At 39.4% G+C, this 7500-nt stretch overlaps 1 long non-coding RNA gene across 1 annotated transcript; it reads left to right on the top strand.

Annotated features, from left to right (window-relative positions):
• The first annotated feature begins 2723 nt into the window (after positions 1–2723).
• Positions 2724–6617, top strand: LOC138026557 (uncharacterized). Its single transcript, XR_011127289.1, has 3 exons — positions 2724–2859; positions 4906–5019; positions 6255–6617. It is a non-coding gene; the product is annotated as an uncharacterized lncRNA (long non-coding RNA).
• Positions 6618–7500: the final 883 nt, after the last annotated feature.

Here is a 7500-nt window from a genome sequence, read left to right as displayed (position 1 = left end):
TAACCGTGCATTTGCAAAGCAACAGAAGAGGAAATCACTGAGGAATAGCAAGCGTACAAAGAAATATTTAATGAGAAAATTTGTATCGTCAAGAACTTAATTAGTTTCGTTTAAATTTCTTTAAACAAGCTGCGTCTCTCTTTAAAAACACTGGTGCAAACGCAAACGCAACAGTGCCTCTTGTCTGAATTTTGCGTTCAAAATAATCGGGCTAAGTTGATGATTTCACAGGGTTTAACCATTTGGTTGTGGTACGAAATTCCCTCAGAAGCAATGGCCAGTTCGGAGTTACAGCAGTTTTATTTCACTTTATGACAGATACATGTCAAGCTGTGCAAAACTGTATACTTTTTATTGGTTAAGACCTGAATGATAGTTTGGATATTTTAGAATCTCTCGGCGTTTATTTTACAATGTCACTTAAATAGTAGCAATTTACATATGTTCGTAAATTTTGTGATTGTAAATTTTCCCTGCTACTTTGCACGTTTCAAGCTTGGTACTTGCGAGCCAAGGAGACTGGCGTTTCCTTTTAAGATAAAGTGGGCGCTTTTGCCGCTTTTCCGGTCATGTGAAGCAGAATTGAAACTATGAAACCATTTTTTAATGTTCGTAATTAATTATAGTTCCGTAGGGAGGTAAGCGTTAGTTTCAACCGTGAACCTTTTCAGTCTGGCAAAAAAAATTACCACTTCAAACTGTTAAACGTTTGTCAACTAAAGATCCGCGCTTGTAGTTTGGACTGCAGGTCTGTTTATTTTCACGCCTTTAGATCGCGCACGCTTTTAGAGGCGGCCGCCAACCGGATGCCAATTTTGTTTTGAGCGATCATCCCAAGCTTTGATTCCAGTGAACGCTATGAAATTGGCAAACATATACCAGCATCGAAACATACACCATTGGAATCGATCTTTCCTTAGAGAAAATTCAGATTCACAGCAAACTGGAACAAGACGTGTCCGTTCTTTCCTTTTACCAAGAATGAAAAAGGGTGACAAACAGAAGTGGAAAAGCGGGAGCAAAATAAAACTTGACCGCCATTGAAGACCACGTGGTATTTCGCTTCGCGATGTTCGTCTGTTCAGTTTCTCTGTTTCTCTGTTGCCTATCTCAGGGGTTTTATAGCACAAAGCGTTATTAGAAATAGTAATTTTAAAAAAACAGTATGAAAGATCGGTTCGAGTTCCGTGGATATGTAATTCCACTTGACAAAGAAAACTTGACAAACGGAAGTTAAGGTTCCATTCGAAAGAGCACCGTTCAAAACCGGAAAACAAAAGATAAACTTCATAGTCATAAAGTAAAATACTTCAGGCAAATCACACGATCATCCGTTTCGAGAAATGAGCACGCTGTCTTAGTATTGTGCCCTTGTTGCCTTGGTTTCAGACTACCTGGATGTGACCTCTTATGAGCTTGTCTGTTACTCATAGTGCGATGACAGCACAATGATAATGCATTTTCTTTCCAAGTAAATAACACGATCGTCCGCTTCAAGAAATGAACACGCTGTCTTATTATTGTGTCCTTGTTGCCTTGGTTTCAGTTTCGGGGGGTGGGCGTAAGAGCATTATTTACTGGCAAAACGAAAATTTCCAATAACTATCGCTGGCTGGCGCCCACAGCCAAATGTATACCTTCCTGGCTGGGAAAAGGCCTCAAAATAATGGATACTGGCTTGCGACCTCGGAAAATGATCTCTTGCTAGCTGGCTCTGAATAGCGGATATTTATTTCCCCGGGTAGTTAAATATTAACCAAAAATGTCTTAATGGATGCCCACATATCGTGTAAGTCAATAACAGATGAATTCAGAAAAAGTGTTCGTTCGGTACTCCTGACAAGTGGACTTGTCAAGAAAAACTTGCTAGTGTAAATATGAGGCTTTATTTTCAAACACATTGCACCTGGAAATCATGCATTAGTACAGATTAGTAAATAATCTGTAGGTTGCGCTGTTTCCCAGAATTAACTGTAGGCTTTTAGCCAATGAGAAGACAGATGATGACTACAATGTATAATAAACATTGTTATTGTATCTAGAACAAATAGAGCATTAACTGCATGGCCGAGCTGACAAGAAACATTATTGTTAAATATGCTAACTTATTGTTGTTACTTCGGTTTCTTTCGACTTAACTGGTCCACTACATTTTGGCGCGCAGAGGACAAACACAAAAGAAAAGAAAAGGAAAGACCAATTACTAACTCAAATTGGATTTCTCTACGACTCTCTTTAATTTTCTCACTAATTAAAGTTGACCTTCTTTGAGGCGTTTGAGCTCAAAGTGCAGATGTCACAATTTCGGTTAAGTATTAATTATGAATCAAATTCGGTGAAGCAGAAGAAAAATCGGCGGAAACTTTAATCCAAGTGGATATGAAAGGAAGCAGCTTCTGAAAATAATATTTTCTCTCATTTGTTCTTTCTTAGTCTTTTTCTTTTCACTTATTTTTTGGTGAATAGCTTTGCCAATGGTTCATACCAGCTCAGCTCAAATTTCCTTCAAGTTACTCAACTTGTAATTGACCGCGTTCTTACAAAAATTAATATTTAAAAATAACCGAGTCACTCAAGTAGTGGGTTGGTCTTCGGAGCGCTTGACATACACTTAAAATGAGTTGACCCTGCGGAAACAAGCTGATAGGTCGCTACAGGGAAAGTACATACGACTGATAGATCACTGAGATCAAAGAAGAAGAGTTCTTTTATTTAAAAGCAATAGGGCATAAACCTGTCAACGAGTCAGCCGTCACTATTATGGCAAAGCACCTCGATAAAAATGTAAATCGCAGTTAGAAATTTATCAGTTTGTCAAGTTGAGCTTGAAGAGTCAAAGTCTCTTTCAATTGAACGTCGGTAAGTCGAATCCGTTTTCTGATGAACTTTTACCCGCACTTGCCTTAATGTTAGTGTTAAACGCGAACGTTAATCCTTAAAAGCTATTTTCACCCTAGTATGTTAAATTGCTTTTTAAGCTCTTGTCAGCTCTTACTCGTGTAGCCTTCATTGCAGGTTTTTGATTTTCATAGTGCGCGCGTTAAATATTTTAAGTCGGAGCGAAGGCTTAGAATGGCTTGCTTGTGGTATTAATATTATGGCCTAAAGTGAACACAAAGTTAAAATTCCTTTAAATTACTAACTTAAACTGAGGGTAATCGAGGCAATTTATTTTCACAGTGTTTGTATTGACCCTCTTAATTAAATATTGTTACCTCGGTATGCTCATTAAGTTCAATAGGTCGAGTAAAACGAACGTTTGTTCTAAATTCAGTCAAAGGATTTGCTAAACACTAAACAATAAATTATTATATATTTCGAATGCTAGAGAGAAATACACCGATAAACTAAGGCAACCCCGCCCTTTGGCGGGAAGATTGAGCGCCCATGCAAAGGGTGCAGGGAATCACAAATACAAGAAAAGTGAAGTAAGTAATTGCTTGAATAGTATATTAGGTTTTTCAATGGCTTTTCATGCCATGGGGTTTTGCAGCATTGTTCGTTGGGAAATTCGATTTTTTGGATCGCGATCAGTTTTCTTAAAAGCTTTAGTTCACGTAATTATGCAGTCAAACATCGTTAATGTAATTTATATAGCGCGCTTTAACAATAAGACTTTTTCAAAATGCCACTTGTTTACTCGGGTGGACTCGTTAAGTATAAGTTATGCAAATAAATTTAAATTAATTACAAAGTAATTAAAACAAATTAATCCATTCGTCGAAGGAAAATTTATCATAGCGAGGCTAAGGCAGTGTGGCCCAGTAGTTAGAGCGCTTGCCTTGAAATCCGGAGATCCCGGGTTCAAGACCCGCTCTGACCACTCGTTGAATTTGATCCTGGTAATCCCTGGTTCAACTTCCCAGCTGCACTTGTAAATAGCCAACTGGTTTGCCTCCGGCCAGTTGGGATTCTTAACAGTTGTTGTTGTTGTTGTTCTGTTCTGTCGTTTCGTTGTGTTTCATTGGCCCTGAAAAGCCCCTATGGGGAGCGGTCAAGTAAGTATTTATTATTATGTATTAGGGTACTAAGACAAGTACTCCGTCAAACTAAAAACTATCAATGACCCCATCATTTACTTGTATCAACCTGCTACAGGAATGACATTGGACCTCGGGGAAGAGGTACCCCCATAGCACCCCTCCATAGTAAACAATAGAGAAAAATGAAGTCACCAGGAGGACCAAATGACGAACAATGTCTGAAATCCGCCCAAAAAAGACCTAATATAACGATCGAAGTCACATGACCGAAACGAGTCTCTCACGTCGTTGCATCAGAATGTTAAATAGTGAGTTTAAGAAAGGACGACAGCTACGACTACGACAACACCACAAAACAATGATATCTTTGGTTAAAAGAGCATAATAGTCGTGCTGCACGTGCAGCACGCATTTTAGCAAGTATGTTAGCGGTCCCCTGCATAACGACGACGTGAAATCACCAAATTTGAAGTTTTGACGACAACCTAAGAATGCAGCAGAGAATCTTTCATTCTGTATTTTCACTCTAAAACCGTTCGTACCAATTTCTTTTCAGGATGCTTCGCCCATATTGTAGGACGTGAACGAGACTGAATAATCGCGAATGACTTATGATAGAGCCAAGTTATATTTTCAGGTGACATTTTCGTCGACCGTCGTCGTCGTAGATCTTAAACTCCCTAATAAAATTTTTAGAACTTCTACTGCTAGACATTTCTCCCACAGTATCTTTTTTCGGTGGTGACTCGGGGATACCCGGAAAACTTGATTGACGGCATTTAAATGTCCATAACCGTTGGATAGATTATGACTAAATACATAAAGCGAAGATATCACTGGCCTGACCAATCGTAAGTGGTCTTTATAGAATTAAAATTTTCCGTAAGATGTTTGCGCTAATTCTTTTTTCAACTTGTTACAGACTGTCCACTGATTTTCACTATGAAGACCGCTGTCCTTGTTATCGTGTTTGCCGTTATGATCATGTCAGTAACCTCACGACGATCTCCACTCCGCAATCATTTCTTCGCAAAAGGTAAAAGCTAACAGTGTCGCGCTAACTAGCCAAAAGTCAATGCAACAACAAACAACAAAAAACGTGCTCTCGTAACAAGCTAGCCCTTCACCATGATCTTATACAGGTTGTACAGTAACGGAGAAGTAAGGCAGGTTCACACGAGCGACGCAAACGCAAACCCAAACGCAAGCGCATGCAAATCGAAAACTTTCCATTTCTTATGTCGGAGCTTGCGCTCGATGCGAGCCTTATGGCAGTTCATGACGCGAGTAGTAGCGATTGCGCTTGCGTTTGCATCTCTCGTGTGAACCGCAGCCTGTACCCTATTACTACACTAGAAGAATGGTTTTGGAGTGTATGCAAGATTCCCTGTTTCGTCCAAACGTCGGGTACATATTTACCCACCGGCATGCCGGGCGTGTAAAGCATTTGTTTTTGTTCATTAAACCTCTTGTTTTGTGGTTTTTACGTAACAGTCGTCATTGTCTAGCTTAAAGTGCCCCTGTGACCAAAAACTCAATTTTTATTTTTCTTTCGATTTCAAAACTATGTTAACTGAACACACTAAGCGACCAACGTTTTAAGACTTGATTTCAAAAATACTCCTGTTTATTTCAACGGGAATTTTCCTATTTTATGGTCCGCCATTACTAACTTTAAGTTCTTGAGAGAGATGGATCGACGAGAAAAGGACGTCAAAGTCGCACTAGTTTAAGAATGCAATGCGTGTATACACCGCAGAATTAATATGCATCACAGGAGTTTTGGGCTTTCTTTTAAAACTCGCGTTTTGCATATATAATAATTTGTATTCACACACTGATATTTTAAGCTGGTGTGCCTTTGTCGTCACTTTCCCCCGGATCCAACCCTCTAAGGTCCAACCGGTCAGTTTTGAACGCGAGTAATGGCGGACTGTGAAATCCAAACTTACCTAAAGTAAACGGCCTTAATCAGGTGTTAAGCAACCGCACTTTCAAAATCTGAAGAAAAAAAGAAAGTGAATTATTTTATCACAGGGGCACTTTAAGGGATATAATTATCCTGGTTCAGTGGGTAAATTCTCGCAAGCATCAACTTCCTCAAACTACTCTGACATGATGTGGTGATATTGATAACAGCAATGACACATGAGTTTCCTTATACTGGTCTGAAAATCTCCAAGTGGTAAAAATGATGTGCTGTGATGATGAAGATATTGGTAATGATGTTGATGATGATGTTTATATTGGTAACATTTTTTAAACTTCTAGACGCTCTTAAAGAAAACCAAGAAAAAAGAGCTAACAAATATTATCAAGATTCTGATGATATTTGCCCACCGTGCTTTGGGGACTGCTATGAGGCAGGTGATGACGCTGAGCACATTGAAGCCTGTGCTTCGGAATGCCACTGCATTTAGGAGAAAATGCTCCTTGTGACGCCCTATGATAACGCTCTAAAATCAATGATAACAAGCCGTTTCACAAAAAGTATAGCGACGATTTCTCGTTTACGTAATGGACAGTCTTATAAGGTCTAGTGCCTCAGTTTACTCTCAAGTTTATTGTCTATTTATTGCTTATGATAGTATAACCGTGCAAATACGAGGAAATAAATTGTCAATGACAGGAAACTCGAAATCCGTCTCTATCTCTATGCCTTCCTTTTCGTCTCGAAAACGACTCTTGCTGCAGCTGGTCACGTGACAACGTGGTGTCACACAGTGTTGAAATTGTTTCCCAATCGAACGGATGTAGGAAAAATAGTATCATTTTTCGAAACAGCGAGTGCCGAAGGAAATTCGGGAAAATTTTGGGATTTAACTGCCTGAGGTCCACTTTTCTGGCTATTGAGAATATTCGTGAGTTCAATTGTCCTGGAATGAAGCTCTCCACATCGCAGTGGATGTGTAACGAGGCAAAAGTCCTGGAGGCAAATATTCTGAACATAATATTGGGATCATGCAGACTTGTCGGGGTAGTCGTTGGATCTGGTCGTTCCCACTTTCTTTGCCACAAAGTTAACTCGGTTTCAAGGATTTAAGGTGAGGACAACGAATCTTCCAGGAATGTTCAAAATGATGTCATCCATGTTTCCCACGTTTCAAGCGATGCCAATAGAGCTGATGGAACAGCTAACAGGCATTGTATGACCTTGCATTGCTGTTTCTTGGTCATTACTACCAAATATCCAATGGATATTGATTTATAGGCCAGAGATAGTCAGCAAAAAAAATAAAAAATAACACTGAAATTTAAGTCAAACACGTCTTAGGATGACGTCAAGCGTGTGCATACCGATCGCTAGCGAAAATGAAACTTAAATAAACAAGTTGTCCATAGTCACATATTATGACTAATGCCAAACTGACATTTTTTCCTGAAGTAGTCGCTCAGTGATTTGTGACATCTTGTATTCCACAAGCGATTGCCGAAGACGCACAATAAGTCACTGGGGAAGAGAAGCCCAAAACGACTAGCAGAAACCGAACCAGCGATCAGTCATGTGATCGTGTGA

This window comes from Montipora capricornis, chromosome 12 (assembly GCF_036669925.1).
Source record: "Montipora capricornis isolate CH-2021 chromosome 12, ASM3666992v2, whole genome shotgun sequence".
NCBI classification, from domain to species: domain Eukaryota; kingdom Metazoa; phylum Cnidaria; class Anthozoa; order Scleractinia; family Acroporidae; genus Montipora; species Montipora capricornis.
The sequence above is the reverse complement of the archived record's forward strand: the minus strand, read 5'-3'. Positions and strand labels throughout refer to the sequence as shown.